The following is a 9010-nucleotide window of genomic DNA, read 5'->3' as shown; positions in this document are numbered from 1 at the left end:
GCGACCTTCTTCCAGTTGGGCTGTTGTCACCTTTTCCCTGTGTTCTCTGTGGCGTGACCCCAGGCACCTGTTCGTAGCTGTTGCACTGTCTCCAAGACCACAACCTCCCAAAGATGTCCGTATTTCCATGATGCCTGATCCAGGTGCCTCTTTCCCACCTCCTTTAAGGCAATTCCAATGTTTGATCGGCACGCACTGTGCTAGCCTGATAAGGTGAAATATCTGGCTAGAAGGTTTACTTGGCTGCTTTATGCTGTTGTGGTAAAATAACAGTAATTGCGGGAGTAAGGAGCAGCTCTGGGTAGGAATGCGGCCTGGCCAGCTGTGTGGGGTTTTCCCTCAGCCTCCTCCTAGAATCACCTACACCAGCGGCTCTCAGCAGGGGACAGCTATGCCTCCAGGGGATGCTGGCAATGTGTCCAGATGTTGCCGATGGCCTGGGTTCTTGTAACTTAGGAGGGGGCGTGATACTAGGGAGAGGCCATGGGTGCTGCAGGTATCCTACACGGCTTAGGGCAGCCTCACACTCAAGAACCATCCAGCACAAATGTGATCAGCTCCAAGGTTAAGAACTACCGACTACATCCATGAAGCCACTCCCACCTTGCCACTCTGTCCCAAGCCATCTGCAGTGTAGGCACACATCTGGACTGGGGAGTTGTCACCCTTCTTTAAACTTCATCAAAATCTGTTGACTGTGTGACCTGGAGAGAGGCTCGAGGGACAGGATGACAGAGACTTGAGTCTTGTGGTGGAGACAGACGAGTGTGTACAAACCACACACTGGAAGGCGAGCCAGCAGTGGCGGGAGCTGTCACTGCACGCAGAGGGCTGGGGACGTGAGAGGGAGGGGTGAACGCCTACTGAGTGGGAGGACAGGCAGGCCGGGTTTGAGGAGTCTTTAGAAAGCAGGAGTGTTCGTGCTGTGAGGACTTTGTGGACGAGGAAACCTCAGGCAGGCAAAGGGGCGGGGAGAGTCCTGAAGACCCCAGGAAGACCTCCAACGCGGGGAGGCAGGAGAGGGACTAAGGGGCTGTCCTCACCGGCTTGCCCCAGAAGTGCCTGGCCAGGCAGATGGAAGGTGAGGCTCCTCTCTCTCTCTCTCTCTCTCTCTCTCTCTCTCTCTCTCTCTCTCCCCTTCAGGTGTGGGGAATAACAGCCCACACACTCATGTTTCTGTTTCAACTTCTCATAAGCGCTCCCTTTGTTTGCTATGGGAACATTAACATTCAGTAGCGATTCTTGCCATGTGGATGCAGTATTTAATGGGCAAGGGAGTTTTCACCAAAAAATAAGTTCTGAAATTCCTCCTGAAGCCAAAACGAAATAAGATCCTCTACTTGGTTCCGTCAGTAGGAATTTTGTGTGAGTGACAAGTTGTTTCAAGGAAAACTCATTATGAGTATGTCTATCTCAGAATCGTAGATTCTGGAGATGCAAGGGACTTCAAGAAATTCTCAGGTTTGGTCTTGTCAGATAACAGCCAGATAAGCTGCTGCGGCTGCCGCGCCACAGAGGAGACAGGTAGGTTTCGGCACATTTCAGGTAGCGAGCACGCCTACGTTAAAGGATAGGGTTTGTTTGTTTGGTGCAGTTCTTGATGTGGGAGTGGAGAGTGACTGCTGTCCACGTTTTCCTGCCTGGATGTGACTGCCCAGAGATCAGGGGGCTGTGCGGCAGGGAGGGGGTGGAGAACAGACCTGGAGCAATAAGGAAGCATGCAAGCCAGGACTGGGGGTGGGGGCGGAGGTGGGGGGGCGAGCCACTGAGTTCTCCTAGGAGCAGATGTGGGGAAGGCTTGAGATGGTTAAAAGTCAGAAGTCAAAGTGCATCCAGAGACTGGAGCCACTTTAAGAAAGACAGGCTTTCAACAGAGCAGACCGCTTCTTTTGAGTCGGAAGAGGGGAGGGGCATCTCTCTGGGGATCCTGTCTGCCAGTGACTACCAAGGAGAGCCCCAGCCCAGACTTCCCCGGATCTGCACAAAATCTCTGCCTCCATCCCAGTCCCAGCCTGAACCTGTCTGACCTCGTGTTTCCTGTCCAAAACGCTCCCTCTTCAAGTCCTCACCCCAGGGCAGAGCTCCTTGCTGGGTCAGTTGCCCACTTGCAGGCAGAGCCCACCTGGAGGGAGCCCTGGTTCTCTTGCTGGGGGCAATCCTAGTTTGAATGGCAAATGAACAGGCAACATCTCCTCCGTACAGCGCACGCGCTGGCTGTGTGACTCACAGTTGATTCTGTCAAGTCATGAGACGGAGGAGGAAGCCGTGTGGGGAAATCCCGAATCCTCTGCTGCCCCACTTCTTCGCACAAGCCTTACCCCTGGCGTTCTCAAATGGAGTTGGCAGGCTTCTACCTGCAACAAGTGAGCTGCAAAGACAGCAGTGTCAAAAACCAGGTCCTTTCTCGCGGGGCAGCGTACATGCTTTACGAGATCCTTTTACAACTGCCAGAATCATTTACTCATATTTTGCTCAACCGAGGGATAGTCCTCTGCTTCCCAGAAGAAAGGCAACTTCGTATGCAACAAAAAACTAAAGCAGGCTTGGGTGGAATCCTCGGCGGGGAAGACGGCAGTGAGATCATTCCAGGGCATAGCTTCTAGGGATCGGTGATTCACTTACCAATAACACCGCGCAGGGCCACAGCACTGCCCTGCAGCTGCCTCCCTCCCCTGCAGAGTAGCCTAGGCCTCCTCGAAGGTTCCCAGGCCCCTGGCCATGGGCTCTGTGCAGGAAGCTGGTTGTGCACTTGCACAGGCAGTGAGCGCTTGGCGAAAATGCACCAGGCTATCCCTCATAATGGCTTCTTTGGAGCTGACGGGAGTGCACATCTATGGGTGGATTCAATAAAATGAAGAGAGTTCTTTGCCCATCACGTCTCCCTGGACTTTGCAACGTTCACGGTGACACAGGAGTGAGTCACCAGAGGCAGAAGTCATCTGTGTTTGTGCTGCAGGGCTGTGTTCTGCTTGGATTTGATTGTGGGGGCCCGTGCCCTTGCTCTCAGAAACTCTGGTCTCAGGGAGCAAATGCCTCTGCAGACTGATCCTCCCAGGGGCTGGGCTGGCCAAGGGATGCCACGCCCACCTGGGACCACCCCTCCTGGAGTGAGAGAGAGCTTCGGAGTGTTTGTCAGAATCTCGGGGATACCTTGCATGAGGTAGCTCACAGCTATGGTTTCCTGAGTGAGGGGTTTCCTTGTTCACCTCATTTATCCTCACAAGGATCCCGTGTTCATTTTACAAAGAGGAAACTCTCCACCTGGGAGCAGTCGCCGGCGCCAAGTGGACCTAGCTGACGGCAGGACAAAGCGTGGGACAAGAGACCAGACGCCCCAACACTGCCTGCAGCTCTAGACTTCCCCCTGGAAAAGTGCCACCAAGGGGTGGCCTGGCTGTGGCCCACCTGGGGTAGCAAGCAACTCAGCAGTGGGGAACCGTGGGTGGCAGGAAACACAGTGTGCCAGCAGTCCTGCCTGTGTTTCCCCAAGAAAAAGCTGGAAATTTGGGTTTTTCTATGTGGGAAATCTACAGGTGCTTCTCCACTTAAGGTGGAGCTATGTTCCAGTAAACCCATTGTAAGCTGAACATATCGTAAGTAAAAATGCATCTAGCACACCAGACCCACTGAATATGTCAGCCTGCAGCACGGTGCCCCGGAGGACCCCGGCGACTCCCCCTCTCCATCGTGGGGTCACCGCTGTTCAGGGACACTGGGGGAGGCGCCTACAGCATGCTGTAGTCTGGGGAAAGAAGTAATCCAGGAGGGGAAGTGGCATTTTCTACTACATGTGGACAGTTTTTGTACCATTGTGAAATACTGCAGGTCCATCCATGGTAAGCCAGGCCCATCTGTAGTTTTAAATTTTGGCAGTTGGTTTCAAAACAAACAAAACAAAGCTAAATCTTTAACACCTTGCAAGTGAGCTATCACCATTTGTGTGAGCTGACCCACAACTTCTAGGTTAAGCTATGCCTTTAGACAGAAAAAGTCAAAGATGGGAGAGAACATGACTCCGTCTTTTTTTGTTTGGGTTTTTTTTATGAAATATGCTTTTTATTAAAATTAAAATTCTCAAAACTTAGAACAACATTCTAAAAAGTAGGAATGCTCAGGTACTTTTTTGTCACTGGTGATTTTTCATATTAACAATGATTCCTAGGCCTGGGACAATTTAAGTGGTGATCTGGAATCTCGGAGATCATCTCCCTGAGTGTTCGAAAGGTGACTGTGTGGAGGGCAGTGTGACTTCCCTGGGGTTGTACGTGGGGAAACAGACTGACAGCAGCTCAGCGACCGCAAGGCCACCTGGCCCACCACACAGTGCTGGGCTCACAGCCCCGCGGGGGCCAACCGGCTCTGACTGTTCTTTGCTTCAGTAAACCTTGATTTTTGGTTTCCCCCACCAACACTATTACATCAATGCCTGTTCCTCACTCCAGGCCACATCATTTCCTTCTGCACCAGTTCTAATCATTAGGTAGAAAAGAAATCAAACAGTACTACTTAAACAAGTTCAATGCAAAGAAATGAAAAAAAATTTTAATAAAATGTATATGTATTCCCTTCCACCACCAAAAAAACAAACAAACAAACAAACAAACAAGAAAGCAGTCACAAAATGCTCTCTAAGTGGCACTTGTTACTTGCTAGTTTTCTTATTCAGTACAGGAGATGTGGTGTGGATGGATCCTAACCTGGGGTTCAGGCACTTAAGAGTGAGCCGAAGGAGGACAACCCTGAATCCCTGGTAATTGTTTGCAGCATCATGTGTATGAGGTTTGGAAGAGAACTTCCAAAGTCCATGGAAAGTCCATGGAAAATGGAATTAGAAGAATAACTTCCTGCTGGTGCAAAAAAAGGTATGGAAATCTATGCATAGAGGGTCTTCGAAAAGCTCATAGAAAATGTAGAGTGTGGAAAAATTATGCATGGGTTTCAAGAATTTCCACATCAAAATCAACTTGTCTGTCAATTCCATTTTTCCATGAACTTGGTGAGTTACCCTGGCATTTGGGCATTTTTGTAGCTTTCTCCAGAGGATTCTGGACTTTCTCAGGATAGGCAAGCCCTGTACAGGCTGATACAGTACAGAGACAGAAACACAACTTAGGCTACCTCTCCAGATCTGCAGACCAACCTCTCGCCTGTGGCAACAGTGTTGAAAACATTTATTTGCAAAGCAAAGAGACAGAGAGCTCCCACCCACTGCTTCACTCCCAAATCCTACAATGACCAGGGCTGGGCCAAGGCCAAAGCCAGAAGCCAGAAGCCAGGAGTTGGAGCTCCCACATAGGTGGCGGAAACCCAACTACTTAAGCCATCAGCGCTGCCTCCCAGGGTCTGCATTGTCAGAAAGTGAGAGTCAGGAGCCAGAGTTGGGAATTGAACCCAGGTACCCTGCTGTGGGACCTGTGCATCTTAACCATGAGGCTAAATGCCAATCCCACCTCCCCTCACACCACCACCACCAAGGACTTCATTCTATTAGAAAGACATAATTCAGACTGCTTTAGCTGCTAGAATTAGTCACCACCAGTGACTTTCCCCAAGCCCCTTGTTTATCAATGCCTGATAACCAGAGACCCAGGCTGGGCTCCAGCAGGCCAGGCCCTGATGTCTTTACAACCCTCGTCAGCCTTGGGGCTCTAATTGGTTCCTTCTGAAAAGACCCAAGCCCTCCTTTCCTGTAAGGCAGATTGCAAAACACATTTGCACAAACTACAACTTTTTATGAGGCAATAATGACCGCGTGCTAACAATTGCATGTGAAGACGGCAGAAACCAGAGGAAAGTCGCTAAGCAGACTTGGCGGGGAGTGCAGGGGTCTTCCCACAGCAGATGCTGCTCGCCAGACGGGATCCAGCCGCATCCAGGGCTGCAGGCTTGGCTGCCTCGTCCCCTTCACACTTGTTCGCGGGACACAATGTGTGAGGCCTTTTTAGAATGGGAGCCGGGAGAGCACCAAAGGACAGCAGCAGGCAGGAGTGGGTGGCCCGGATCCGCCATCCGTCCTTGCTCCGGCTCCTGGTGTGACTGCAGACGGGTTATTTGACCTCTCCACGTGCTGAGCTCCTCATCTCTCCTACAAAATGCCCAGAAGGAAAAGGAGAAGCACAATCCTTGAGAAGCCCCCCGGGTGACAGGGTCCTTCCTTGGGAGACCATGTGCAGCCCCTCGTTTATCCTCATGAAGGGACACTTGGTCATGCCCAGGGGTACGTGATCTTGGGGGGGCATGGCCAGAATCCAAAGCTGAGTCTCTCAGAACTCTGAAAGTCAGCTCTTCCCGGGACATTTGAATGGTTCTCAAATTCTGTCCATGACACAGCCCCAGCAAGAGAAAGAGTGATCGCTTCTCTTAGCTTCCTAGAGCTGCCATAACAGACTCCCACATGCTGGATGTCATAAAAGACAGAAGAAGCTGATTGTCGCCCAGCTCTGGAGGCCAGAAGTTCAGAATCGGTGAGTCAGCCAGGTTGTTCCCTGGCAGGACTGGGAGGGAAGGGGCTCTCTCAGGCCTCTCCCCTAACTTCTCCTTCTCCTCGGTGTGTAGCCCATCACCCCCATCTCTGCCTCTGTCTTCCCCTGGTGGCTTCCTGTGTATATATCTGTGTCCAAATTCTGCTTTCAACAAGGACTCCAGTCATACTGGACTCGGGGCCCGCCCTGCTCCAGGATTACCTAAACTTACCTAATTACATCTGCACTGACCCTATTTCCAAATAAGGTCACATTCCAAAGTACCCTGAGTGTTAAAGGCTTGGTCCCCAGGGCGGTGCTATTGGGAGGTGCGGGAACCTGGTGGGAGGACCCCAGGTCACTGGGGCAGGGTCCTGGAAGGTAGTTCTTGTAAGAGGATTGTTATAAAAGACTGACATTGGCTCTTCTTGGTCACCCTCTGCTCCTCGGCTCACTGTGGGTCTTTTCCTCTGCACACGCCCTGCCATCCTCCAGGCGCCCCCTCTCCAGAGCCTGTGGGAGCCGCTTAGACTTTGAACCTACAGCACTGTGAGGTAAATAAACCTCTCTTTCCTTCCCCGGTAGCTTGTCGTGGGCATTTCATTGTGGAAACAAGCAGCTGACTAGCACAGTACTTCAACATGTTTGGGGGACACAACTCAACATAGCATCACCTACAGGAGGATTCTGGGGGATGACTTATGGCACCTGCTAAAAGCATGCAATGTTTTTGAAGTGTTATCTTTAAACCTCCTGCAAACTGAACACTCAACTCTATGTTTACTGCCCTATTGATATTAAAACATTTAACAAAAGTTTGAGAGTAAAACTGGGTGATCCAAAAAAAACCGTTCCATGTTGACCCTTGGGGTCCAAGAAGCCCTCACCAAGTCCCAACCCCACTTCTTTTCCTGTCCTAACAGGTGTGAAAGCACGGAGAATTGGAGACCCCTGAGAGACATTTAACTGCGTGTGAAGAATATCAACTGGGAGCTAAACAAAAAGGCATGCAAATTAAATACAAACAGAAATTCTGGAACACCCCTGACCAAGCTCAGCAAGGAAACAGCACTTGCAGAGAGCGCGGTAGGAACTGCACGGCTTTTTTTCATTCTCTTCTCTTTTCCTTTTGAAAAGAAATCAGCATCAGACTAGCACAGTTCATCCTGTTTCCCCAACACAATGGCTTTTGAAGAACAGGCTTTTGAAGTGCAGGTACCATGGTGTTTGGGGACAAAGATGATGGTTGTGGTGGTAATAGGCTTCCTAACACAACTGATCAGATTCATATTTTTCTATTGCAGTAAATGTGCCTTGAGTAATAGAACTTACCAGCAGCACTAACCATGGCCATCCTGTTCTATTATTTCCTAAGAAATAACATTTTCAAAAGTGACAAAGGACTTTGCGACAAAGGCACAGCCACAGGAGTGAGAATGACTCAAGTGGCAAAAAAGAACTCTCTGCGTGGTTAGCTTATTGCCTCACTTGGTTCGTGACACAGAAACAGATCGAGCCATTGCGTTTCCACATCACCAGGATCCGCTGCCGGCTCAGCCAGGATGCACTCAGGCCAGCCGCGACCCAGAAGATGGACGGGGCACTAAAGACAGCCCCAGGCATCTTGACTGCAAGGAGGAGAAAAGGCTTTTCCCTTTCATTGGCTGAACACATGGAGACCACTGTGTCCCCTCCTTTCCTCTGCCTCTGTTAGAGGAAATGCGAACTTCTGGGGGCCGGCGCTGTGGTGTAGTGGGTAAGGATCCACCGGCAGCACCAGCATCCCACGTGGGGACCAGTTCAAGTCCTGGCTTCTCCTCCTTCGATCCAGTTCCCTTCTGGTGGCCTGGGAAAGCAGCGGAAGATGGCCCAAGTGCTTGGGCCCCTGCACCCATCTGGGTGACCCAGAAGAAGCCTTGGAAACATTGGATCAGCTCAGCTCCAGCCGTTGTGGCCACCTGGGGAGTGAGCCAGCAGATAGAAAACCTCTTTCTGTGTCTCCTCTCTGTGTAACTCTGCCTCTCAAGTAAATAAATAAATCTTAAAAAAAAAAAAAAAAAAAAGAAATGCAAGCTTTCACAAAGTCATGCCTCATCCACTTAGCAGAAATCTCTCTGTCACCTTGAGCTGCAGCCAAGGAGAGTCTGGACAGGGGCTTCCCCATGGGGCAAATCCAAGTGGCAGACCTGGCGACACCCCCGGCCCAAGGTTGCTGCCCCATTCAGGACAGGGCCTACGGGTCACTTGGTTCCAGAAGCCCTGCTGGGTAAGCCCTGCATACAGGTCACTTGTGCAAATCTCAGTGTCAACCAGCACAGGTGCCCAGACCCTGGGAGAGAGCATGTGGGGGTGGGGCAGAGGCGTCTACAAGGAAAGAGAGCGAAGCGAGGCTTCCTGAAGAACTGGGGCCTGCCTGGGGGTGGGGGGGGGGGGGCTCAGCCCACTTCAGCCAGAACGTGTGCCTCCCTCCCCCCCCCCCGCCAAGCAGGGCAATCTCCTGGCTTTCCCATGGCCTGGATGACCCAGCCCCCTCTGCCACGGCCTTGCCA

The 9010-nt window shown here is 51.3% G+C and overlaps 1 long non-coding RNA gene across 3 annotated transcripts; it reads left to right on the top strand.

Moving 5' to 3' along the window:
* The first annotated feature begins 690 nt into the window (after nucleotides 1-690).
* LOC103350429 (uncharacterized) lies at nucleotides 691-8528 on the top strand. Of its 3 annotated transcripts, XR_011388384.1 has the most exons (4): nucleotides 691-1081; nucleotides 4667-6464; nucleotides 7385-7547; nucleotides 7766-8528. It is a non-coding gene; the product is annotated as an uncharacterized lncRNA (long non-coding RNA). The 3 variants fall into 3 exon arrangements; XR_011388383.1 differs by lacking the exon at nucleotides 691-1081 and having other exon boundaries at nucleotides 1749-6464; XR_011388382.1 differs by lacking the exons at nucleotides 691-1081; nucleotides 4667-6464 and adding an exon at nucleotides 6480-7015.
* Nucleotides 8529-9010: the final 482 nt, after the last annotated feature.

Source organism: Oryctolagus cuniculus, chromosome 4 (genome assembly GCF_964237555.1).
Source record: "Oryctolagus cuniculus chromosome 4, mOryCun1.1, whole genome shotgun sequence".
NCBI lineage: Eukaryota > Metazoa > Chordata > Mammalia > Lagomorpha > Leporidae > Oryctolagus > Oryctolagus cuniculus.
The sequence above is the reverse complement of the archived record's forward strand: the minus strand, read 5'-3'. Positions and strand labels throughout refer to the sequence as shown.